This window comes from Scyliorhinus torazame, chromosome 22 (assembly GCF_047496885.1).
Source record: "Scyliorhinus torazame isolate Kashiwa2021f chromosome 22, sScyTor2.1, whole genome shotgun sequence".
Lineage (NCBI taxonomy): Eukaryota > Metazoa > Chordata > Chondrichthyes > Carcharhiniformes > Scyliorhinidae > Scyliorhinus > Scyliorhinus torazame.
In genome coordinates this window covers 32,435,132-32,460,699 of record NC_092728.1, presented here as the reverse complement: position 1 = coordinate 32,460,699, position 25,568 = coordinate 32,435,132, and positions in this window count along the sequence as shown.

The following is a 25,568-nucleotide window of genomic DNA, read 5'->3' as shown; positions in this document are numbered from 1 at the left end:
CTGAAAATTACTCAACATGCTTAACTCGCCGTGAAAATCACTTTTTCTCCACAATGAATGTCTGGCAAAAAATGGTAAATTTCAATGCAAGCCGTTCTGAAACCAATCGGTAAATTACTCAAAATGCTTTATTCGCCGAGAAAATCAGTTTCTTTGCACAATGAATGGCTGGCAAAAAATAGTTAATTTCATGCAAGCCGTTCTGAAACCAATCGGCAAATTACTCAAAATGCTTATCTCGCCGAGAAAATCACTTTTGTTCCACAATGAATGTTTGGCAAAAAATAGTTAATTTCAATGCAAGCCGTTCTGAAACCAATCGGTAAATTGCTCAAAATGCTTAACTCGCCGAGAAAATCACTTTCTTTCCACAATGAATGTCTGGAAAAAAATAGTTAATTTCAATGCAAGCCGTTCTGAAACCAATCGGCAAATTCGTCAAAACGCTTAACTCGCCGAGAAAATCACTTTTGTTCCACAATGAATGTCTGGCAAAAAATAGTAAATTTCAATGCAAGCCGTTCTGAAACCAATCTGAAAATTACTCAACATGCTTAACTCGCCGTGAAAATCACTTTTTCTCCACAATGAATGTCTGGCAAAAAATGGTAAATTTCAATGCAAGCCGTTCTGAAACCAATCGGTAAATTACTCAAAATGCTTTATTCGCCGAGAAAATCAGTTTCTTTGCACAATGAATGGCTGGCAAAAAATAGTTAATTTCATGCAAGCCGTTCTGAAACCAATCGGCAAATTACTCAAAATGCTTATCTCGCCGAGAAAATCACTTTTGTTCCACAATGAATGCTTGGCAAAAAATAGTTAATTTCAATGCAAGCCGTTCTGAAACCAATCGGTAAATTGCTCAAAATGCTTAACTCGCCGAGAAAATCACTTTCTTTCCACAATGAATGTCTGGAAAAAAATAGTTAATTTCAATGCAAGCCGTTCTGAAACCAATCGGCAAATTCGTCAAAACGCTTAACTCGCCGAGAAAATCACTTTTGTTCCACAACGAATGTCTGGCAAAAAATAGTAAATTTCAATGCAAGCCGTTCTGAGACCAATCGGCAAATTACTCAAAATGCTTAACTCGCCGAGAAAATCACTTTCTTTCCACAATGAATGTCTGGAAAAAAATAGTTAATTTCAATGCAAGCCGTTCTGAAACCAATCGGCAAATTACTCAAAACGCTTAACTCGCCGAGAAAATCACTTTTGTTCCACAATGAATGTCTGGCAAAAAATAGTAAATTTCAATGCAAGCCGTTCTGAAACCAATCGGCAAATTAGTCAAAACGCTTAACTCGCCGTGAAAATCACTTTTTTCCAACAATGAATGGCTGGCAAAAAATAGTTCATTTTGACGCAAGCCGTTCTGAAACCAATCGGCAAATTACTCAAAATGCTTATCTCGCCGAGAAAATCACTTTTTTCCCACAATGAATGGCTGGCAAAAAATAGTTCATTTTGATGCAAGACGTTCTGAAACGAATCGGCAAATTACTCAAAATGCTTAACTCGCCGAGAAAATCACTTTTTTCCCACAATGAATGGTTAGCAAAAAATAGTAAATTTCAATGCAAGCCGTTCTGAAACCAATCGTCAAATTACTCAAAATGCATAACTCGCCGTGAAAATCACTTTTGTTCCACAATGAATGGCTGGCAAAAAATAGCAAATTTCAATGCAAGCCGTTCTGAAACCAACCGGCAAATTACTCAAAATGCTTAACGCGCCGAGAAAATCACTTTTTTCCCACCAATGAATGTCTGGCAAAAAATAGTTAATTTTGATGCAAGACGTTCTGAAACGAATCGGCAAATTACTCAAAATGCTTAACTCGCCGGGAAAATCACTTTTTTCCCCACAATGAATGGTTAGCAAAAAATAGTAAATTTCAATGCAAGCCGTTCTGAAACCAAGCGGCAAATTACTCAAAATGCTTAACTCGCCGTGAAAATCACTTTTCTTCTACAATGAATGTCTGGCAAAAAATAGTAAATTTCAATGCAAGCCGTTCTGAAACCAACCGGCAAGTTACTCAAAATGCTTAACTCGCCGGGAAAATCACTTTTTTCCCCACAATGAATGGTTAGCAAAAAATAGTAAATTTCAATGCAAGCCGTTCTGAAACCAAGCGGCAAATTACTCAAAATGCTTAACTCGCCGAGAAAATCACTTTTTTCCCACAATGAATGGCTGGCAAAAAATAGTTCATTTTGATGCAAGACGTTCTGAAACGAATCGGCAAATTACTCAAAATGCTTAACTCGCCGAGAAAATCACTTTTTTCCCACAATGAATGGTTAGCAAAAAATAATAAATTTCAATTGAAGACGTTCTGAAACTAATCGGCAAATAACTCAAAATCCTTAAATCGCCGAGAAATTCACTTTTTTCCAAAATGAATGTCTGGCCAAAAATAGTAAATTTCAATGCAAGCCGTTCTGAAACCAATCGCCAAATTACTCAAAATGCTTAACTCGCCGAGATAATCACTTTTTTTCCACAAAGAATGGCTGGCAAAAAATAGTTCATTTTGATGCAAGCCGTTCTGAAACCAAACGGCAAATTACTCAAAATGCTTAACTCGCCGAGAAAGTCACTTTTTTCCCACAATGAATGTCTGGCCAAAAATAGTTAATTTTGATGCAAGACGTTCTGAAACGAATCGGCAAATTACTCAAAATGCTTAACTCGCCGAGAAAATCACTTTTTACCCACAATGAATGTCTGGCAAAAAATAGTTAATTTTGATGCAAGACGTTCTGAAACGAATCGGCAAATTACTCAAAATGCTTAACTCGCCGGGAAAATCACTTTTTTCCCACAATGAATGGTTGGCAAAAAATAGTTAATTACAATGCAAGCCGTTCTGAAACCAATCGGCAAATTACTTAAAATGCTTATCTCGCCGACAAAATCATTTTTTTCCCACAATGAATGGCTGGCAAAAAATAGTTCATTTTGATGCAAGACGTTCTGAAACGAATCGTCAAATTACTCAAAATGCATAACTCGCCGTGAAAATCACTTTTGTTCCACAATGAAAGTCTGGCAAAAAATAGTAAATTTCAATGCAAGCCGTTCTCAAACCAACCGGCAAATTACTCAAAATGCTTAACGCGCCGAGAAAATCACTTTTGATCCACAATGAATGTCTATCAAAAAATAGTTCATTTTGATGCAAGACGTTCTGAAACCAATTGGCAAATTACTCAAAATGCTTAACTAGCCTAGAAAATGACTTTTTTCCCCACAATGAATGTCTGGAAAAAATAGTAAATTTCAATGCAAGCCGTTCTGAAACCAATCGGCAAATTAGTCAAAACGCTTAACTCGCCGAGAAAATCACTTTTTTCCAACAATGAATGGCTGGCAAAAAATAGTTCATTTTGATGCAAGCCGTTCTGAAACCAATAGGCAAATTACTCAAAATGCTCAACTCGCCGAGATAATCACTTTTTTCCCACAATGAATGGCTGGCAACAAATAGTTCATTTTGATGCAAGACGTTCTGAAACCAAACGGAAAATTACTCAAAATGCTTAACTGGCCGAGAAAATCATTTTTTTCCCCACAATGAATGGTTAGCAAAAAATAGTAAATTTCAAAGCAAGCCGTTCTGAAGCCAATCGTCAAATTACTCAAAATGCATAACTCGCCGAGATAATCACTTTTTTCCCACAATGAATGGCTGGCAAAAAATAGTTCAATTTGATGCAAGACGTTCTGAAACCAAGCGGCAAATTACTCAAAATGCTTAACGCGCCGAGAAAATCACTTTTTTCCCCACAATCAATATCTGGCAAAAAATAGTTAATTTTGATGCAAGACGTTCTGAAACGAATCGGCAAATTACTCAAAATGCTTAACTCGCCGAGAAAATCACTATTTTCCCACAATGAATGGTTGGCAAAAAATAGGTAATTTGAATGCAAGCCGTTCTGAAACCAACCGGCAAATTACTCAAAATGCATAACGCGCCGAGAAAATCACTTTTTTCCCACAATGAATGTCTGGCAAAAAATAGGTAATTTTGATGCAAGACGTTCTGAAACGAATCGGCAAATTACTCAAAATGCTTAACTCGCCGAGAAACTCACTTTTTACCCACAATGAATGTCTGGCAAAAAATAGTTAATTTTGATGCAAGACGTTCTGAAACGAATCGGCAAATTACTCAAAATGCTTAACTCGCCGGGGAAATCACTTTTTCCCACAATGAATGGTTGGCAAAAAATAGTAAATATCAATGCAAGCCGTTCTGAAACCAATCGGCAAATTACTCAAAATGCTTAGCTCGCCGAGAAAATCACTTTCTTTCCTCAATGAATGTCTGGAAAAAATAGTTAATTTCAATGCAAGCCGTTCTGAACCCAATCGGCAAATTAGTCAAAACGCTTAACTCGCCGAGAAAATCACTTTTGTTCCACAATGAATGTCTGGCAAAAAATAGTAAATTTCAATGCAAGCCGTTCTGAAACCAATCGGCAAATTAGTCAAAACGCTTAACTCGCCGAGAAAATCACTTTCTTTCCACAATGAATGTCTGGAAAAAAATAGTTAATTTCAATGCAAGCCGTTCTGAAACCAATCGGCAAATTCGTCAAAACGCTTAACTCGCCGAGAAAATCACTTTTGTTCCACAACGAATGTCTGGCAAAAAATAGTAAATTTCAATGCAAGCCGTTCTGAAACCAATCGGCAAATTAGTCAAAACGCTTAACTCGCCGTGAAAATCACTTTTTTCCAACAATGAATGGCTGGCAAAAAATAGTTCATTTTGATGCAAGCCGTTCTGAAACCAATCGGCAAATTACTCAAAATGCTTAACTCGCCGAGAAAATCAGTTTCTTTCCACAATGAATGTCTGGCAAAAAATAGTAAATTTTAATGCAAGCCGTTCTGAGACCAATCGGCAAATTACTCAAAATGCTTAACTCGCCGAGAAAATCACTTTCTTTCCACAATGAATGTCTGGAAAAAAATAGTTAATTTCAATGCAAGCCGTTCTGAAACCAATCGGCAAATTACTCAAAACGCTTAACTCGCCGAGAAAATCACTTTTGTTCCACAATGAATGTCTGGCAAAAAATAGTAAATTTCAATGCAAGCCGTTCTGAAACCAATCGGCAAATTAGTCAAAACGCTTAACTCGCCGTGAAAATCACTTTTTTCCAACAATGAATGGCTGGCAAAAAATAGTTCATTTTGACGCAAGCCGTTCTGAAACCAATCGGCAAATTACTCAAAATGCTTATCTCGCCGAGAAAATCACTTTTTTCCCACAATGAATGGCTGGCAAAAAATAGTTCATTTTGATGCAAGACGTTCTGAAACGAATCGGCAAATTACTCAAAATGCTTAACTCGCCGAGAAAATCACTTTTTTCCCACAATGAATGGTTAGCAAAAAATAGTAAATTTCAATGCAAGCCGTTCTGAAACCAATCGTCAAATTACTCAAAATGCATAACTCGCCGTGAAAATCACTTTTGTTCCACAATGAATGGCTGGCAAAAAATAGCAAATTTCAATGCAAGCCGTTCTGAAACCAACCGGCAAATTACTCAAAATGCTTAACGCGCCGAGAAAATCACTTTTTTCCCACCAATGAATGTCTGGCAAAAAATAGTTAATTTTGATGCAAGACGTTCTGAAACGAATCGGCAAATTACTCAAAATGCTTAACTCGCCGGGAAAATCACTTTTTTCCCCACAATGAATGGTTAGCAAAAAATAGTAAATTTCAATGCAAGCCGTTCTGAAACCAAGCGGCAAATTACTCAAAATGCTTAACTCGCCGTGAAAATCACTTTTCTTCTACAATGAATGTCTGGCAAAAAATAGTAAATTTCAATGCAAGCCGTTCTGAAACCAACCGGCAAGTTACTCAAAATGCTTAACTCGCCGGGAAAATCACTTTTTTCCCCACAATGAATGGTTAGCAAAAAATAGTAAATTTCAATGCAAGCCGTTCTGAAACCAAGCGGCAAATTACTCAAAATGCTTAACTCGCCGAGAAAATCACTGTTTTTCCCCACAATGAATGGTTAGCAAGAAATAGTAAATTTCAATGCAAGCCGTTCTGAAACCAAGCGGCAAATTACTCAAAATGCTTAACTCGCCGTGAAAATCACTTTTCTTCTACAATGAATGTCTGGCAAAAAATAGTAAATTTCAATGCAAGCCGTTCTGAAACCAACCGGCAAGTTACTCAAAATGCTTAACTCGCCGGGAAAATCACTTTTTTCCCCACAATGAATGGTTAGCAAAAAATAGTAAATTTCAATGCAAGCCGTTCTGAAACCAAGCGGCAAATTACTCAAAATGCTTAACTCGTCGAGAAAATCACTTTTTACCCACAATGAATGTCTGGCAAAAAATAGTTAATTTTGATGCAAGACGTTCTGAAACGAATCGGCAAATTACTCAAAATGCTTAACTCGCCAGGAAAATCACTTTTTTCCCACAATGAATGGTTGGCAAAAAATAGTTAATTACAATGCAAGCCGTTCTGAAACCAATCGGCAAATTACTCAAAATGCTTATCTCGCCGAGAAAATCACTTTTTTCCCACAATGAATGGCTGGCAAAAAATAGTTCATTTTGATGCAAGACGTTCTGAAACGAATCGGCAAATTACTCAAAATGCTTAACTCGCCGAGAAAATCACTTTTTTCCCACAATGAATGGTTAGCAAAAAATAATAAATTTCAATTGAAGACGTTCTGAAACTAATCGGCAAATAACTCAAAATCCTTAAATCGCCGAGAAATTCACTTTTTTCCAAAATGAATGTCTGGCCAAAAATAGTAAATTTCAATGCAAGCCGTTCTGAAACCAATCGCCAAATTACTCAAAATGCTTAACTCGCCGAGATAATCACTTTTTTTCCACAAAGAATGGCTGGCAAAAAATAGTTCATTTTGATGCAAGCCGTTCTGAAACCAAACGGCAAATTACTCAAAATGCTTAACTCGCCGAGAAAGTCACTTTTTTCCCACAATGAATGTCTGGCCAAAAATAGTTAATTTTGATGCAAGACGTTCTGAAACGAATCGGCAAATTACTCAAAATGCTTAACTCGCCGAGAAAATCACTTTTTACCCACAATGAATGTCTGGCAAAAAATAGTTAATTTTGATGCAAGACGTTCTGAAACGAATCGGCAAATTACTCAAAATGCTTAACTCGCCGGGAAAATCACTTTTTTCCCACAATGAATGGTTGGCAAAAAATAGTTAATTACAATGCAAGCCGTTCTGAAACCAATCGGCAAATTACTCAAAATGCTTAACTCGCCGAGAAAATCACTTTCTTTCCTCAATGAATGTCTGGAAAAAATAGTTAATTTCAATGCAAGCCGTTCTGAACCCAATCGGCAAATTAGTCAAAACGCTTAACTCGCCGAGAAAATCACTTTTTTCCCACAATGAATGGTTAGCAAAAAATAGTAAATTTCAATGCAAGCCGTTCTGAAACCAATCGTCAAATTACTCAAAATGCATAACTCGCCGTGAAAATCACTTTTGTTCCACAATGAAAGTCTGGCAAAAAATAGTAAATTTCAATGCAAGCCGTTCTCAAACCAACCGGCAAATTACTCAAAATGCTTAACGCGCCGAGAAAATCACTTTTGATCCACAATGAATGTCTATCAAAAAATAGTTCATTTTGATGCAAGACGTTCTGAAACCAATTGGCAAATTACTCAAAATGCTTAACTAGCCTAGAAAATGACTTTTTTCCCCACAATGAATGTCTGGAAAAAATAGTAAATTTCAATGCAAGCCGTTCTGAAACCAATCGGCAAATTAGTCAAAACGCTTAACTCGCCGAGAAAATCACTTTTTTCCAACAATGAATGGCTGGCAAAAAATAGTTCATTTTGATGCAAGCCGTTCTGAAACCAATAGGCAAATTACTCAAAATGCTCAACTCGCCGAGATAATCACTTTTTTCCCACAATGAATGGCTGGCAACAAATAGTTCATTTTGATGCAAGACGTTCTGAAACCAAACGGAAAATTACTCAAAATGCTTAACTGGCCGAGAAAATCATTTTTTTCCCCACAATGAATGGTTAGCAAAAAATAGTAAATTTCAAAGCAAGCCGTTCTGAAGCCAATCGTCAAATTACTCAAAATGCATAACTCGCCGAGATAATCACTTTTTTCCCACAATGAATGGCTGGCAAAAAATAGTTCAATTTGATGCAAGACGTTCTGAAACCAAGCGGCAAATTACTCAAAATGCTTAACGCGCCGAGAAAATCACTTTTTTCCCCACAATCAATATCTGGCAAAAAATAGTTAATTTTGATGCAAGACGTTCTGAAACGAATCGGCAAATTACTCAAAATGCTTAACTCGCCGAGAAAATCACTATTTTCCCACAATGAATGGTTGGCAAAAAATAGGTAATTTGAATGCAAGCCGTTCTGAAACCAACCGGCAAATTACTCAAAATGCATAACGCGCCGAGAAAATCACTTTTTTCCCACAATGAATGTCTGGCAAAAAATAGGTAATTTTGATGCAAGACGTTCTGAAACGAATCGGCAAATTACTCAAAATGCTTAACTCGCCGAGAAACTCACTTTTTACCCACAATGAATGTCTGGCAAAAAATAGTTAATTTTGATGCAAGACGTTCTGAAACGAATCGGCAAATTACTCAAAATGCTTAACTCGCCGGGAAAATCACTTTTTCCCACAATGAATGGTTGGCAAAAAATAGTAAATATCAATGCAAGCCGTTCTGAAACCAATCTTCAAATTACTCAAAATGCTTAACTCGCCGAGAAAATCACTTTCTTTCCTCAATGAATGTCTGGAAAAAATAGTTAATTTCAATGCAAGCCGTTCTGAACCCAATCGGCAAATTAGTCAAAACGCTTAACTCGCCGAGAAAATCACTTTTGTTCCACAATGAATGTCTGGCAAAAAATAGTAAATTTCAATGCAAGCCGTTCTGAAACCAATCGGCAAATTAGTCAAAACGCTTAACTCGCCGAGAAAATCACTTTTTTCCAACAATGAATGGCTGGCAAAAAATAGTTCATTTTGATGCAAGCCGTTCTGAAACCAATCGGCATATTACTCAAAATGTTTAACTCGCCGAGAAAATCACTATTTTCCCACAATGAATGTCTGGCAAAAAATAGTTAATTTTGATGCAAGACGTTCTGAAACGAATCGGCAAATTACTCAAAATGCTTAACTCGCCGGGAAAATGACTTTTTTCCCACAATGAATGGTTGGCAAAAAATAGTTAATTACAATGCAAGCCGTTCTGAAACCAATCTGCAAATTACTCAAAATGCTTATCTCGCCGAGAAAATGATTTTTTTCCCACAATGAATGGCTGGCAAAAAATAGTAAATTTCAATGCAAGCCGTTCTCAAACCAACCGGGAAATTACTCAAAATGCTTAACGCGCCGAGAAAATCACTTTTGTTCCACAATGAATGTCTCTCAAAAAATAGTTCATTTTGATGCAAGACGTTCTGAAACCAATTGGCAAATTACTCAAAATGCTTAAATAGCCTAGAAAATGACTTTTTTCCCCACAATGAATGTCTGGAAAAAATAGTAAATTTCAATGCAAGCCGTTCTGAAACCAATCGGCAAATAAGTCAAAACGCTTAACTCGCCGAGAAAATCACTTTTTTCCAACAATGAATGGCTGGCAAAAAATAGTTCATTTTGATGCAAGCCGTTCTGAAACCAATCGGCAAATTAGTCAAAACGCTTAACTCGCCGAGAAAATCACTTTTTTCCAACAATGAATGGCTGGCAAAAAATAGTTCATTTTGATGCAAGCCGTTCTGAAGCCAATCGGCAAATTACTCAAAATGCTTAACTCGCCGAGAAAATCACTATTTCCCCACAATGAATGGTTGGCAAAAAATAGGTCATTTGAATGCAAGCCGTTCTGAAACCAAGCGGCAAATTACTCAAAATGCTTAACGCGCCGAGAAAATCACTTTTTTCCCACAATGAATGGTTAGCAAAAAATAGTAAATTTCAATGCAAGCCGTTCTGAAACCAAGCGGCAAATTACTCAAAATGCTTAACTCGCCGAGAAAATCACTTTTTACCCACAATGAATGTCTGGCAAAAAATAGTTAATTTTGATGCAAGACGTTCTGAAACGAATCGGCAAATTACTCAAAACGCTTAACTCGCCGTGAAAATCACTTTTGTTCCACAATGAATGTCTGGCAAAAAATAGTAAATTTCAATGCAAGCCGTTCTCAAACCAACCGGCAAATTACTCAAAATGCTTAACGCGCCGAGAAAATCACTTTTGTTCCACAATGAATGTCTATCAAAAATTGGTTCATTTTGATGCAAGACGTTCTGAAACCAATTGGCAAATTACTCAAAATGCTTAACAAGCCTAGAAAATGACTTTTTTCCCCACAATGAATGTCTGGAAAAAATAGTTAATTTCAATGCAAGCCGTTCTGAAACCAATCGGCAAATTAGTCAAAACGCTTAACTCGCCGGTCAAATCACTTTTGTTCCACAATGAATGGCTGGCAAAAAATAGTTCATTTTGATGCAAGGCGTTCTGAAATCAAACGGAAAATTACTCAAAATGCTTAACTCGCCGAGAAAATCATTTTTTTCCCACAATGAATGGTTAGTAAAAAATAGTAAATTTCAAAGCAAGCCGTTCTGAAACCAATCGTCAAATTACTCAAAATGCATAACTCGCCGAGATAATCACTTTTTTCCCACAATGAATGGCTGGCAAAAAATAGTAAATTTCAATGCAAGCCGTTCTGAAACCAATCGTCAAATTACTCAAAATGCTTAACGCGCCGAGAAAATCACTTTTTTCCCACAATGAATGTCTGGCAAAAAATAGTTAATTTTGATGCAAGACGTTCTGAAACGAATCGGCAAATTACTCAAAATGCTTAACTCGCCGGGAAAATCACTTTTTTCCCCACAATGAATGGTTAGCAAAAAATAGTAAATTTCAATGCAAGCCGTTCTGAAACCAAGCGGCAAATTACTCAAAATGCTTAACTCGCCGAGAAAATCACTTTTTACCCACAATGAATGTCTGGCAAAAAATAGTTAATTTTGATGCAAGACGTTCTGAAACGAATCGGCAAATTACTCAAAATGCTTAACTCGCCGGGAAAATCACTTTTTTCCCACAATGAATGGTTGGCAAAAAATAGTTAATTACAATGCAAGCCGTTCTGAAACCAATCGGCAAATTACTCAAAATGCTTATCTCGCCGAGAAAATCACTTTTTTCCCACAATGAATGGTTGGCAAAAAATAGTTAATTACAATGCAAGCCGTTCTGAAACCAATCGGCAAATTACTCAAAATGCTTATCTCGCCGAGAAAATCACTTTTTTCCCACAATGAATGGTTAGCAAAAAATAATAAATTTCAATTGAAGACGTTCTGAAACTAATCGGCAAATAACTCAAAATCCTTAAATCGCCGAGAAATTCACTTTTTTCCAAAATGAATGTCTGGCCAAAAATAGTAAATTTCAATGCAAGCCGTTCTGAAACCAATCGCCAAATTACTCAAAATGCTTAACTCGCCGAGATAATCACTTTTTTTCCACAAAGAATGGCTGGCAAAAAATAGTTCATTTTGATGCAAGCCGTTCTGAAACCAAACGGCAAATTACTCAAAATGCTTAACTCGCCGAGAAAATCACTTTTTTCCCACAATGAATGTCTGGCCAAAAATAGTTAATTTTGATGCAAGACGTTCTGAAACGAATCGGCAAATTACTCAAAATGCTTAACTCGCCGAGAAAATCACTTTTTACCCACAATGAATGTCTGGCAAAAAATAGTTAATTTTGATGCAAGACGTTCTGAAACGAATCGGCAAATTACTCAAAATGCTTAACTCGCCGGGAAAATCACTTTTTTCCCACAATGAATGGTTAGCAAAAAATAGTAAATTTCAAAGCAAGCCGTTCTGAAACCAATCGTCAAATTACTCAAAATGCATAACTCGCCGAGATAATCACATTTTTCCCACAATGAATGGCTGGCAAAAAATATTTCATTTTGATGCAAGACGTTCTGAAACCAAGCGGCAAATTACTCAAAATGCTTAACGCGCCGAGAAAATCACTTTTTTCCCCACAATCAATGTCTGGCAAAAAATAGTTAATTTTGATGCAAGACGTTCTGAAACGAATCGGCAAATTACTCAAAATGCTTAACTCGCCTAGAAAATCACTATTTTCCCACAATGAATGGTTGGCAAAAAATAGGTAATTTGAATGCAAGCCGTTCTGAAACCAAGCGGCAAATTACTCAAAATGCTTAACGCGCCGAGAAAATCACTTTTTTTCCCACAATGAATGTCTGGCAAAAAATAGTTAATTTTGATGCAAGACGTTCTGAAACGAATCGGGAAATTACTCAAAATGCTTAACTCGCCGGGAAAATCACTTTTTTCCCCACAATGAATGGTTAGCAAAAAATAGTAAATTTCAATGCAAGCCGTTCTGAAACCAAGCGGCAAATTACTCAAAATGCTTAACTCGCCGAGAAAATCATTTTTTACCCACAATGAATGTCTGGCAAAAAATAGTTAATTTTGATGCAAGACGTTCTGAAACGAATCGGCAAATTACTCAAAATGCTTAACTCGCCGAGAAAATCATTTTTTTCCCACAATGAATGGTTAGCAAAAAATAGTAAATTTCAAAGCAAGCCGTTCTGAAACCAATCGTCAAATTACTCAAAATGCATAACTCGCCGAGATAATCACATTTTTCCCACAATGAATGGCTGGCAAAAAATATTTCATTTTGATGCAAGACGTTCTGAAACCAAGCGGCAAATGACTCAAAATGCTTAACGCGCGGAGAAAATCACTTTTTTCCCCACAATCAATGGCTGGCAAAAAATAGTTAATTTTGATGCAAGACGTTCTGAAACGAATGGGCAAATTACTTAAAATGCTTAACTCGCCTAGAAAATCACTATTTTCCCACAATGAATGGTTGGCAAAAAATAGTAAATTTCAATGCAAGCCGTTCTGAAACCAATCGGCAAATTACTCAAAATGCAGAACGCGCCGAGAAAATCACTTTTTTCCCCACAATGAATGTCTGGCAAAAAATAGGTAATTTGAATGCCAGCCGTTCTGAAACCAAGCGGCAAATTACTCAAAATGCTTAACGCGCAGAGAAAATCACTTTTTTCCCACAATGAATGTCTGGCAAAAAATGGTTAATTTTGATGCAAGACGTTCTGAAACGAATCGGTAAATTACTCAAAATGCTTAACGCGCCGGGAAAATCACTTTTTTCCGACAATGAATGGTTGGCTAAAAATAGTAAATATCAATCAAGCCGTTCTGAAACCAATCGGCAAATTACTCAAAATGCTTAACTCGCCGCGAAAATCACTTTGTTCCACAATGAATGGCTGGCAAAAAATAGTTAATTTCGATGCAAGCCGTTCTGAAACCAATCTGAAAATTACTCAACATGCTTAACTCGCCGTGAAAATCACTTTTTCTCCACAATGAATGTCTGGCAAAAAATGGTAAATTTCAATGCAAGCCGTTCTGAAACCAATCGGTAAATTACTCAAAATGCTTTATTCGCCGAGAAAATCAGTTTCTTTGCACAATGAATGGCTGGCAAAAAATAGTTAATTTCATGCAAGCCGTTCTGAAACCAATCGGCAAATTACTCAAAATGCTTATCTCGCCGAGAAAATCACTTTTGTTCCACAATGAATGTTTGGCAAAAAATAGTTAATTTCAATGCAAGCCGTTCTGAAACCAATCGGTAAATTGCTCAAAATGCTTAACTCGCCGAGAAAATCACTTTCTTTCCACAATGAATGTCTGGAAAAAAATAGTTAATTTCAATGCAAGCCGTTCTGAAACCAATCGGCAAATTCGTCAAAACGCTTAACTCGCCGAGAAAATCACTTTTGTTCCACAATGAATGTCTGGCAAAAAATATTAAATTTCAATGCAAGCCGTTCTGAAACCAATCTGAAAATTACTCAACATGCTTAACTCGCCGTGAAAATCACTTTTTCTCCACAATGAATGTCTGGCAAAAAATGGTAAATTTCAATGCAAGCCGTTCTGAAACCAATCGGTAAATTACTCAAAATGCTTTATTCGCCGAGAAAATCAGTTTCTTTGCACAATGAATGGCTGGCAAAAAATAGTTAATTTCATGCAAGCCGTTCTGAAACCAATCGGCAAATTACTCAAAATGCTTATCTCGCCGAGAAAATCACTTTTGTTCCACAATGAATGTTTGGCAAAAAATAGTTAATTTCAATGCAAGCCGTTCTGAAACCAATCGGTAAATTGCTCAAAATGCTTAACTCGCCGAGAAAATCACTTTCTTTCCACAATGAATGTCTGGAAAAAAATAGTTAATTTCAATGCAAGCCGTTCTGAAACCAATCGGCAAATTCGTCAAAACGCTTAACTCGCCGAGAAAATCACTTTTGTTCCACAACGAATGTCTGGCAAAAAATAGTAAATTTCAATGCAAGCCGTTCTGAAACCAATCGGCAAATTAGTCAAAACGCTTAACTAGCCGTGAAAATCACTTTTTTCCAACAATGAATGGCTGGCAAAAAATAGTTCATTTTGATGCAAGCCGTTCTGAAACCAATCGGCAAATTACTCAAAATGCTTAACTCGCCGAGAAAATCAGTTTCTTTCCACAATGAATGTCTGGCAAAAAATAGTAAATTTTAATGCAAGCCGTTCTGAGACCAATCGGCAAATTACTCAAAATGCTTAACTCGCCGAGAAAATCACTTTCTTTCCACAATGAATGTCTGGAAAAAAATAGTTAATTTCAATGCAAGCCGTTCTGAAACCAATCGGCAAATTACTCAAAACGCTTAACTCGCCGAGAAAATCACTTTTGTTCCACAATGAATGTCTGGCAAAAAATAGTAAATTTCAATGCAAGCCGTTCTGAAACCAATCGGCAAATTAGTCAAAACGCTTAACTCGCCGTGAAAATCACTTTTTTCCAACAATGAATGGCTGGCAAAAAATAGTTCATTTTGACGCAAGCCGTTCTGAAACCAATCGGCAAATTACTCAAAATGCTTATCTCGCCGAGAAAATCACTTTTTTCCCACAATGAATGGCTGGCAAAAAATAGTTCATTTTGATGCAAGACGTTCTGAAACGAATCGGCAAATTACTCAAAATGCTTAACTCGCCGAGAAAATCACTTTTTTCCCACAATGAATGGTTAGCAAAAAATAGTAAATTTCAATGCAAGCCGTTCTGAAACCAATCGTCAAATTACTCAAAATGCATAACTCGCCGTGAAAATCACTTTTGTTCCACAATGAATGTCTGGCAAAAAATAGCAAATTTCAATGCAAGCCGTTCTGAAACCAACCGGCAAATTACTCAAAATGCTTAACGCGCCGAGAAAATCACTTTTTTCCCACAATGAATGTCTGGCAAAAAATAGTTAATTTTGATGCAAGACGTTCTGAAACGAATCGGCAAATTACTCAAAATGCTTAACTCGCCGGGAAAATCACTTTTTTCCCCACAATGAATGGTTAGCAAAAAATAGTAAATTTCAATGCAAGCCGTTCTGAAACCAAGCGGCAAATTACTCAAAATGCTTAACTCGCCGAGAAAATCATTTTTTACCCACAATGAATGTCTGGCAAAAAATAGTTAATTTTGATGCAAGACGTTCTGAAACGAATCGGCAGATTACTCAAAATGCTTAACTCGCCGGGAAAATCACTTTTTTCCCCACAATGAATGGTTGGCAAAACATAGTTAATTACAATGCAAGCCGTTCTGAAACCAATCGGCAAATTACTCAAAATGCTTAACTAGCCTAGAAAATGACTTTTTTCCCCACAATGAATGTCTGGAAAAAATAGTAAATTTCAATGCAAGCCGTTCTGAAACCAATCGGCAAATTAGTCAAAACGCTTAACTCGCCGAGAAAATCATTTTTTTCCCACAATGAATGGTTAGCAAAAAATAGTAAATTTCAAAGCAAGCCGTTCTGAAACCAATCGTCAAATTACTCAAAATGCATAACTCGCCGAGATAATCACATTTTTCCCACAATGAATGGCTGGCAAAAAATATTTCATTTTGATGCAAGACGTTCTGAAACCAAGCGGCAAATGACTCAAAATGCTTAACGCGCCGAGAAAATCACTTTTTTCCCCACAATCAATGGCTGGCAAAAAATAGTTAATTTTGATGCAAGACGTTCTGAAACGAATCGGCAAATTACTTAAAATGCTTAACTCGCCTAGAAAATCACTATTTTCCCACAATGAATGGTTGGCAAAAAATAGTAAATTTCAATGCAAGCCGTTCTGAAACCAATCGGCAAATTACTCAAAATGCAGAACGCGCCGAGAAAATCACTTTTTTCCCCACAATGAATGTCTGGCAAAAAATAGGTAATTTGAATGCCAGCCGTTCTGAAACCAAGCGGCAAATTACTCAAAATGCTTAACGCGCAGAGAAAATTACTTTTTTCCCACAATGAATGTCTGGCAAAAAATGGTTAATTTTGATGCAAGACGTTCTGAAACGAATCGGTAAATTACTCAAAATGCTTAACGCGCCGGGAAAATCACTTTTTTCCGACAATGAATGGTTGGCTAAAAATAGTAAATATCAATCAAGCCGTTCTGAAACCAATCGGCAAATTACTCAAAATGCTTAACTCGCCGCGAAAATCACTTTGTTCCACAATGAATGGCTGGCAAAAAATAGTTAATTTCGATACAAGCCGTTCTGAAACCAATCTGAAAATTACTCAACATGCTTAACTCGCCGTGAAAATCACTTTTTCTCCACAATGAATGTCTGGCAAAAAATGGTAAATTTCAATGCAAGCCGTTCTGAAACCAATCGGTAAATTACTCAAAATGCTTTATTCGCCGAGAAAATCAGTTTCTTTGCACAATGAATGGCTGGCAAAAAATAGTTAATTTCATGCAAGCCGTTCTGAAACCAATCGGCAAATTACTCAAAATGCTTATCTCGCCGAGAAAATCACTTTTGTTCCACAATGAATGTTTGGCAAAAAATAGTTAATTTCAATGCAAGCCGTTCTGAAACCAATCGGTAAATTGCTCAAAATGCTTAACTCGCCGAGAAAATCACTTTCTTTCCACAATGAATGTCTGGAAAAAAATAGTTAATTTCAATGCAAGCCGTTCTGAAACCAATCGGCAAATTCGTCAAAACGCTTAACTCGCCGAGAAAATCACTTTTGTTCCACAATGAATGTCTGGCAAAAAATAGTAAATTTCAATGCAAGCCGTTCTGAAACCAATCGGTAAATTACTCAAAATGCTTTATTCGCCGAGAAAATTAGTTTCTTTGCACAATGAATGGCTGGCAAAAAATAGTTAATTTCATGTAAGCCGTTCTGAAACCAATCGGCAAATTACTCAAAATGCTTATCTCGCCGAGAAAATCACTTTTGTTCCACAATGAATGTTTGGCAAAAAATAGTTAATTTCAATGCAAGCCGTTCTGAAACCAATCGGTAAATTGCTCAAAATGCTTAACTCGCCGAGAAAATCACTTTCTTTCCACAATGAATGTCTGGAAAAAAATAGTTAATTTCAATGCAAGCCGTTCTGAAACCAATCGGCAAATTCGTCAAAACGCTTAACTCGCCGAAAAAATCACTTTTGTTCCACAATGAATGTCTGGCAAAAAATAGTAAATTTCAATGCAAGCCGTTCTGAAACCAATCGGCAAATTAGTCAAAACGCTTAACTCGCCGTGAAAATCACTTTTTTCCAACAATGAATGGCTGGCAAAAAATAGTTCATTTTGATGCAAGCCGTTCTGAAACCAATCGGCAAATTACTCAAAATGCTTAACTCGCCGAGAAAATCAGTTTCTTTCCACAATGAATGTCTGGCAAAAAATAGTAAATTTTAATGCAAGCCGTTCTGAGACCAATCGGCAAATTACTCAAAATGCTTAACTCGCCGAGAAAATCACTTTCTTTCCACAATGAATGTCTGGAAAAAAATAGTTAATTTCAATGCAAGCCGTTCTGAAACCAATCGGCAAATTACTCAAAACGCTTAACTCGCCGAGAAAATCACTTTTGTTCCACAATGAATGTCTGGCAAAAAATAGTAAATTTCAATGCAAGCCGTTCTGAAACCAATCGGCAAATTAGTCAAAACGCTTAACTCGCCGTGAAAATCACTTTTTTCCAACAATGAATGGCTGGCAAAAAATAGTTCATTTTGACGCAAGCCGTTCTGAAACCAATCGGCAAATTACTCAAAATGCTTATCTCGCCGAGAAAATCACTTTTTTCCCACAATGAATGGCTGGCAAAAAATAGTTCATTTTGATGCAAGACGTTCTGAAACGAATCGGCAAATTACTCAAAATGCTTAACTCGCCGGGAAAATCACTTTTTTCCCACAATGAATGGTTGGCAAAAAATAGTTAATTACAATGCAAGCCGTTCTGAAACCAACCGGCAAATTACTCAAAATGCTTAACGCGCCGAGAAAATCACTTTTTTCCCACAATGAATGTCTGGCAAAAAATAGGTAGTTTGAATGCAAGCCGTTCTGAAACCAAGCGGCAAATTACTCAAAATGCTTAACGCGCAGAGAAAATCACTTTTTTCCCACAATGAATGTCTGGCAAAAAATAGTTAATTTTGATGCAAGACGTTCTGAAACGAATCGGTAAATTATTCAAAATGCTTCACGCGCCGAGAAAATCACTTTTTTCCCACAATGAATGTCTGGCAAAAAATAGTTAATTTTGATGCAAGACGTTCTGAAACGAATCGGCAAATTACTGAAGATGCTGAACTCGCCGGGAAAATCACTTTTTTCCCACAATGAATGGTTGGCAAAAAATAGTTAATTTCAATGCAAGCCGTTCTGAAACGAATCGGCAAATTACTCAAAATGCTTAACTCACCGGGAAAATCACTTTTTTCCCACAATGAATGGTTGGCAAAAAATAGTTAATTACAATGCAAGCCGTTCTGAAACCAATCGGCAAATTACTCAAACTTCTTATCTCGCCGACAAAATCATTTTTTTCCCACAATGAATGGCTGGCAAAATATAGTTCATTTTGATGCAAGCCGTTCTGAAACCAACCGGCAAATTACTCAAAATGCTTAACGCGCCGAGAAAATCACTTTTTTCCCACAATGAATGTCTGGCAAAAAATAGTTAATTTTGATGCAAGACGTTCTGAAACGAATCGGCAAATTACTCAAAGTGCTTAACTCGCCGGGAAAATCACTTTTTTCCCACAATGAATGGTTGGCAAAAAATAGTTAATTTCAATGCAAGCCGTTCTGAAACGAATCGGCAAATTACTCAAAATGCTTAACTCGCCGGGAAAATCACTTTTTTCCCACAATGAATGGTTGGCAAAAAATAGTTAATTACAATGCAAGCCGTTCTGAAACCAACCGGCAAATTACTCAAAATGCTTAACGCGCCGAGAAAATCACTTTTTTCCCACAATGAATGTCTGGCAAAAAATAGGTAGTTTGAATGCAAGCCGTTCTGAAACCAAGCGGCAAATTACTCAAAATGCTTAACGCGCAGAGAAAATCACTTTTTTCCCACAATGAATGTCTGGCAAAAAATAGTTAATTTTGATGCAAGACGTTCTGAAACGAATCGGTAAATTATTCAAAATGCTTCACGCGCCGAGAAAATCACTTTGTTCCCACAATGAATGTCTGGGAAAAAATAGTTAATTTTGATGCAAGACGTTCTGAAACGAATCGGCAAATTATTGAAGATGCTGAACTCGCCGGGAAAATCACTTTTTTCCCACAATGAATGGTTGGCAAAAAATAGTTAATTTCAATGCAAGCCGTTCTGAAACGAATCGGCAAATTACTCAAAATGCTTAACTCACCGGGAAAATCACTTTTTTCCCACAATGAATGGTTGGCAAAAAATAGTTAATTACAATGCAAGCCGTTCTGAAACCAATCGGCAAATTACTCAAACTTCTTATCTCGCCGACAAAATCATTTTTTTCCCACAATGAATGGCTGGCAAAATATAGTTCATTTTGATGCAAGACGTTCTGAAACCAATCGGCAAATTACTCAAAATGCTTAACTCGCCGAGAAAATCACTTTTTTCCCACAATGAATGGTTAGCAAAAAATAGTAAATTTCAATGCAAGCCGTTCTGAAACCAATCGGTAAATTACTCAAAATGCTTAATTCGCCGAGAAAATCACTTTTGTTCCACAATGAATGTCTGGCAAAAAATAGTAAATTTCAATGCAAGCCGTTCTCAAACCAACCGGCACATTACTCAAAATGCTTAACTAGCCTAGAAAATGACTTTTTTCCCCACAATGAATGTCTGGAAAAAATAGTTAATTTCAATGCAAGCCGTTCTGAAACCAATCGGCAAATTAGTCAAAACGCTTAACTCGCCGAGGAAATCACTTTTGTTCCACAATGAATGTCAGGCAAAAAATAGTAAATTTCAACGCAAGCCGTTCTGAAACCGATCGGCAAATTAGTCTAAACGCTTAACTCGCCGAGAAATCACTTTTTTCCAACAATGAATGGCTGGCAAAAAATAGTTAATTTCAATGCAAGCCGTTCTGAAACGAATCGGCAAATTACTCAAAATGCTTAACTCGCCGGGAAAATCACGTTTTTCCCACAATGAATGGTTGGCAAAAAATAGTTAATTACAATGCAAGCCGTTCTGAAACCAACCGGCAAATTACTCAAAATGCTTAACGCGCCGAGAAAATCACTTTTTTCCCACAATGAATGTCTGGCAAAAAATAGATAGTTTGAATGCAAGCCGTTCTGAAACCAAGCGGCAAATTACTCAAAATGCTTAACTCGCCGAGAAAATCACTTTCTTTCCACAATGAATGTCTGGCAAAAAATAGTAAATTTAATGCAAGCCGTTCTGAAACCAATCGGCAAATTACTCAAAATGCTTAACTCGCCGAGAAAATCACTTTTTTCCAACAATGAATGGCTGGCAAAAAATAGTTCATTTTGATGCAAGACGTTCTGAAACCAATCGGCAAATTAGTCAAAACGCTTAACTCGCCGAGAAAATCACTTTTGTTCCACAATGAATGTCAGGCAAAAAATAGTAAATTTCAACGCAAGCCGTTCTGAAACCGATCGGCAAATTAGTCAAAACGCTTAACTCGTCGAGAAATCACTTTTTTCCAACAATGAATGGCTGGCAAAAAATAGTTCATTTTGATGCTAGCCGTTCTGAAACCAATCGGCAAAATGCTGAACTCGCCGAGATGATCAGTTTTTTCCCACAATGAATGTCTGGCAACAAATAGTAAATTTCAATGCAAGACTTTCTGAAACCAATCGGCAAATTACTCAAAATGCTTAACTCGCCGAGAAAATCACTTTTGTTCCACAATGAATGCCTGGCAAAAAATACTTAATTGTGATGCAAGCCGTTCTGAAACTAATCGGCAAATTACTCAAAATGCATAACGCGCCGAGAAAATCACTTTTTTCCCACAATGAATGTCTGGCAAAAAATAGTTCATTTTGATGCCAGACGTTCTGAAACCAATCGGCAAATTACTCAAAATGCTTAACTCGCCGAGAAACTCACTTTTTACCCACAATGAATGTCTGGCAAAAAATAGTTAATTTTGATGCAAGACGTTCTGAAACGAATCGGCAAATTACTCAAAATGCTTAACTCGCCGGGAAAAATCACTTTTCTCCCACAATGAATGGTTGGCAAAAAATAGTAAATTTTAATGCAAGCCGTTCTGAAACCAATCGGCAACTTACTCAAAATGCTTAACTCGCCGAGAAAATCACTTCCTTTCCACAATGAATGTCTGGAAAAAATAGTTAATTTCAATGCAAGCCGTTCTGAACCCAATCGGCAAATTAGTCAAAACGCTTAACTCGCCGAGAAAATCACTTTTTTCCAACAATGAATGGCTGGCAAAAAATAGTTCATTTTGATGCAAGACGTTCTGAAACCAAACGGAAAATTACTCAAAATGCTTAACTCGCCGAGAAAATCATTTTTTCCCCAAAATGAATGGTTAGCAAAAAATAGTAAATTTCAAAGCAAGCCGTTCTGAAACCAATCGTTAAATTCCTCAAAATGCATAACTCGCCGAGATAATCACTTTTTTCCCACAATGAATGTTTGGAAAAAATAGTTAATTTCAATGCAAGCCGTTCTGAACCCAATCGGCAAATTAGTCAAAACGCTTAACTCGCCGAGAAAATCACTTTTTTCCAACAATGAATGGCTGGCAAAAAATAGTTCATTTTGATGCAAGCGGTTCTGAAACCAATCGGCAAATTACTCAAAATGCTTAACTCGCCGAGAAAATCAGTTTCTTTCCACAATGAATGTCTGGCAAAAAATAGTAAATTTTAATGCAAGCCGTTCTGAGACCAATCGGCAAATTACTCAAAATGCTTAACTCGCCGAGAAAATCACTTTCTTTCCACAATGAATGTCTGGAAAAAAATAGTTAATTTCAATGCAAGCCGTTCTGAAACCAATCGGCAAATTACTCAAAACGCTTAACTCGCCGAGAAAATCACTTTTGTTCCACAATGAATGTCTGGCAAAAAATAGTAAATTTCAATGCAAGCCGTTCTGAAACCAATCGGCAAATTAGTCAAAACGCTTAACTCGCCGTGAAAATCACTTTTTTCCAACAATGAATGGCTGGCAAAAAATAGTTCATTTTGACGCAAGCCGTTCTGAAACCAATCGGCAAATTACTCAAAATGCTTATCTCGCCGAGAAAATCACTTTTTTCCCACAATGAATGGTTGGCAAAAAATAGTTAATTTCAATGCAAGCCGTTCTGAAACGAATCGGCAAATTACTCAAAATGCTTAACTCGCCGGGAAAATCACGTTTTTCCCACAATGAATGGTTGGCAAAAAATAGTTAATTACAATGCAAGCCGTTCTGAAACCAACCGGCAAATTACTCAAAATGCTTAACGCGCCGAGAAAATCACTTTTTTCCCACAATGAATGTCTGGCAAAAAATAGATAGTTTGAATGCAAGCCGTTCTGAAACCAAGCGGCAAATTACTCAAAATGCTTAACGCGCAGAGAAAATCACTTTTTTCCCACAATGAATGTCTGGCAAAAAATAGTTAATTTTGATGCAAGACGTTCTGAAACGAATCGGTAAATTATTCAAAATGCTTCACGCGCCGAGAAAATCACTTTTTTCCCACAATGAATGTCTGGCAAAAAATAGTTAATTTTGATGCAAGACGTTCTGAAACGAATCGGCAAATTACTGAAGATGCTGAACTCGCCGGGAAAATCACTTTTTTCCCACAATGAATGGTTGGCAAAAAATAGTTAATTTCAATGCAAGCCGTTCTGAAACGAATCGGCAAATTACTCAAAATGCTTAACTCACCGGGAAAATCACTTTTTTCCCACAATGAATGGTTGGCAAAAAATAGTTAATTACAATGCAAGCCATTCTGAAACCAATCGGCAAATTACTCAAACTTCTTATCTCGCCGACAAAATCATTTTTTTCCCACAATGAATGGCTGGCAAAATATAGTTCATTTTGATGCAAGCCGTTCTGAAACCAACCGGCAAATTACTCAAAATGCTTAACGCGCCGAGAAAATCACTTTTTTCCCACAATGAATGTCTGGCAAAAAATAGGTAGTTTGAATGCAAGCCGTTCTGAAACCAAGCGGCAAATTACTCAAAATGCTTAACGCGCAGAGAAAATCACTTTTTTCCCACAATGAATGTCTGGCAAAAAATAGTTAATTTTGATGCAAGACGTCCTGAAACGAATCGGTAAATTATTCAAAATGCTTCACGCGCCGAGAAAATCACTTTTTTCCCACAATGAATGTCTGGCAAAAAATAGTTAATTTTGATGCAAGACGTTCTGAAACGAATCGGCAAATTACTGAAGATGCTGAACTCGCCGGGAAAATCACTTTTTTCCCACAATGAATGGTTGGCAAAAAATAGTTAATTTCAATGCAAGCCGTTCTGAAACGAATAGGCAAATTACTCAAAATGCTTAACTCACCGGGAAAATCACTTTTTTCCCACAATGAATGGTTGGCAAAAAATAGTTAATTACAATGCAAGCCGTTCTGAAACCAATCGGCAAATTACTCAAACTTCTTATCTCGCCGACAAAATCATTTTTTTCCCCACAATGAATGGCTGGCAAAATATAGTTCATTTTGATGCAAGACGTTCTGAAACCAATCGGCAAATTACTCAAAATGCTTAACTCGCCGAGAAAATCACTTTTTTCCCACAATGAATGGTTAGCAAAAAATAGTAAATTTCAATGCAAGCCGTTCTGAAACCAATCGGTAAATTACTCAAAATGCTTAATTCGCCGAGAAAATCACTTTTGTTCCACAATGAATGTCTGGCAAAAAATAGTAAATTTCAATGCAAGCCGTTCTCAAACCAACCGGCACATTACTCAAAATGCTTAACTAGCCTAGAAAATGACTTTTTTCCCCACAATGAATGTCTGGAAAAAATAGTTAATTTCAATGCAAGCCGTTCTGAAACCAATCGGCAAATTAGTCAAAACGCTTAACTCGCCGAGGAAATCACTTTTGTTCCACAATGAATGTCAGGCAAAAAATAGTAAATTTCAACGCAAGCCGTTCTGAAACCGATCGGCAAATTAGTCTAAACGCTTAACTCGCCGAGAAATCACTTTTTTCCAACAATGAATGGCTGGCAAAAAATAGTTAATTTCAATGCAAGCCGTTCTGAAACGAATCGGCAAATTACTCAAAATGCTTAACTCGCCGGGAAAATCACGTTTTTCCCACAATGAATGGTTGGCAAAAAATAGTTAATTACAATGCAAGCCGTTCTGAAACCAACCGGCAAATTACTCAAAATGCTTAACGCGCCGAGAAAATCACTTTTTTCCCACAATGAATGTCTGGCAAAAAATAGATAGTTTGAATGCAAGCCGTTCTGAAACCAAGCGGCAAATTACTCAAAATGCTTAACTCGCCGAGAAAATCACTTTCTTTCCACAATGAATGTCTGGCAAAAAATAGTAAATTTAATGCAAGCCGTTCTGAAACCAATCGGCAAATTACTCAAAATGCTTAACTCGCCGAGAAAATCACTTTTTTCCAACAATGAATGGCTGGCAAAAAATAGTTCATTTTGATGCAAGACGTTCTGAAACCAATCGGCAAATTAGTCAAAACGCTTAACTCGCCGAGAAAATCACTTTTGTTCCACAATGAATGTCAGGCAAAAAATAGTAAATTTCAACGCAAGCCGTTCTGAAACCGATCGGCAAATTAGTCAAAACGCTTAACTCGTCGAGAAATCACTTTTTTCCAACAATGAATGGCTGGCAAAAAATAGTTCATTTTGATGCTAGCCGTTCTGAAACCAATCGGCAAAATGCTGAACTCGCCGAGATGATCAGTTTTTTCCCACAATGAATGTCTGGCAACAAATAGTAAATTTCAATGCAAGACTTTCTGAAACCAATCGGCAAATTACTCA